The 2,045-nt window shown below is 47.2% G+C and overlaps 1 pseudogene; it reads right to left on the minus strand.

Moving 5' to 3' along the window:
- LOC137155682 (olfactory receptor 52N4-like) lies at positions 1-908 on the minus strand (annotated as a pseudogene).
- Positions 909-2,045: the final 1,137 nt, after the last annotated feature.

The following is a 2,045-nucleotide window of genomic DNA, read 5'->3' on the forward strand; positions in this document are numbered from 1 at the left end:
TCACGAAGCTCTTTGGTTTTGACCCCATAAATGATAGGGTTGAGCATGGGGGGAACTACAACATAGAGGTTGGCCAAGAGGATGTGAACATCAGCAGCGATGCCCTTACCAAACCTGTGTGTCAGGGCAGAGAAGAGGAAGGGAGTATAAGATATCAACATCACACAGATGTGGGCTGTGCAGGTGTTGAGGGCTTTCTGATGGGCTTTTTTGGAGGAGATCCTGAGGACGGCCCTGATGATCAGCCCGTAGGACAGGGCAATAAGTGTCAGGTCTAGTCCTATAGTCATTAATGATATCACCAAGCTATACATCTGGCTGACAGTGGTGTCCCCACAGAACATCTTCACCACAGCGATGTGCTCGCAGTACGTGTGGGGGATAACACGGTTGGCACAGAATGGCAGCCTCCGCAGTAGCAGGGGCTGTGGCAGAACCACGAAAAAAGCTCGTATCAAACCCACTAGACCTAGCTTAGCAATTAGTGCGTTGGTGAGGATGGTGCTATATCTCAGAGGGTCACATATTGCGACGTAGCGATCAAAGGCCATTATCACGAGGACGGCTGTTTGCATACCAGCAACCGCGTGAAGGAAGAACATCTGGGTGAGGCAGCCATCCACAGTGATGTCTTTGAAATGGAACCAAAATATGCACAGTGCCTTCGGAACAACACAGGAAGACATGCCAATGTCTGTGATCGCCAGAATGGAGAGCAGCAGGAACATGGGCTTGTGCAGGGTCTGCTCTTTGCTGACAACAAACAGAACTGTGAAATTTCCCAACAGGCTGATGATGTAGAAGACAGAGAAAGGGATGGAAATCCAGATGTGGGAAGCTTCCAGCCCCGGGATGCCATTTAGGATGAACGTTGAGGGGCCAGAGGGGGTGAGGTTGAAAGCCACCATGAGAGGGTCGAAGTGCCGATCAGGATGTGAAATACTCAGATTCCTGTGCGGAGAGAGATTCCCAGCGAGAGTCGTTAGGCATTAGGTAACAAACAGCAATAATAATAACAATCTAGAAAGGGGTGAGAGCAGTGAGGTGGCAGCATTTGCATATGGCAACAAATTATTTATGCCATAATCCAGTCCAGAAGTGTCCTAAGAGGGAGATAATCAAGGCCGGTGAACAAGCTGTATGATGGTAGATGACGTTCAATGTCAGTCAGTGCAACGTATATGCCAATTGAAAGGAAAAGCTTGAACTCTTCAAACAGCTTACAAGGTTCTAATTTAACTGTATGAACTCAGGGCGGGGACCTTGTGTCATGACTTACAGCTCTGTGAAGCCCTGTTAAAAGTGCCAGCATGGACAAAAACTAAGGAAAACTTTGGGACACAGGAGGGGTGGGATGGGGAATAATACCGAAAATAAAATGCCATGAGATCAATCAGTCAATCTTTCATCCTCCTCTGGACTCCTCTGTGCAGTTCTGAGCACTCTTCTCAAACAGGACATTGCAGAAATAAAGGGGTTCATGGAAGAGCAATACAGCAGAGCACAGACAATTCAGGAAGTTTTTGGAAGGTGTTGCGGACAACTTCCTAGTGCAAATGCTGGAGCAACCAACTAGGGGCCGTGCTCCTCTTGACCTGCTGCTCAAAAACAGGGAAGATTTGGTAGGGGAAGTAGAAGTGGGTGGCAACAGAGGCAGCAGTGACCATGAGATGGTCAAGTTCAGGATCCTGACAAAAGGAAGAAAGGAGAACAGTCGGATACAGACCATGGACTTAAGAAAAGCAGACTCTGACTCCCTCAGGGATCTGATGGGCAGGATTCCCTGGGAGGCTAATATGAGGGGTAAATGAATCCAAGAGAGCTGGCTGTATTTTAAAGAAACCTTACTGAGGGCTTAGGAACAAACCATTCTGGTGTGCAGAAAGAATAGCAAATATGGTAGGTGTCCAGCTTGGCTAAAAAAAGAAGTCTTTGTTGAACTTAAACACAAAAAAGAAGCTTACAAGAAGTGGAAGCTTGGTCAGATGACTAGGAAGGATTATAAAAATACTGCTCGAACGTGCAGGAGTGAAATCATGAAGGCC

This window comes from Emydura macquarii, unplaced genomic scaffold (genome assembly GCF_026122565.2).
Source record: "Emydura macquarii macquarii isolate MOO-44397 ecotype Brisbane River unplaced genomic scaffold, CSIRO-AGI_Emac_v2 contig_1369, whole genome shotgun sequence".
Lineage (NCBI taxonomy): Eukaryota > Metazoa > Chordata > Testudines > Chelidae > Emydura > Emydura macquarii.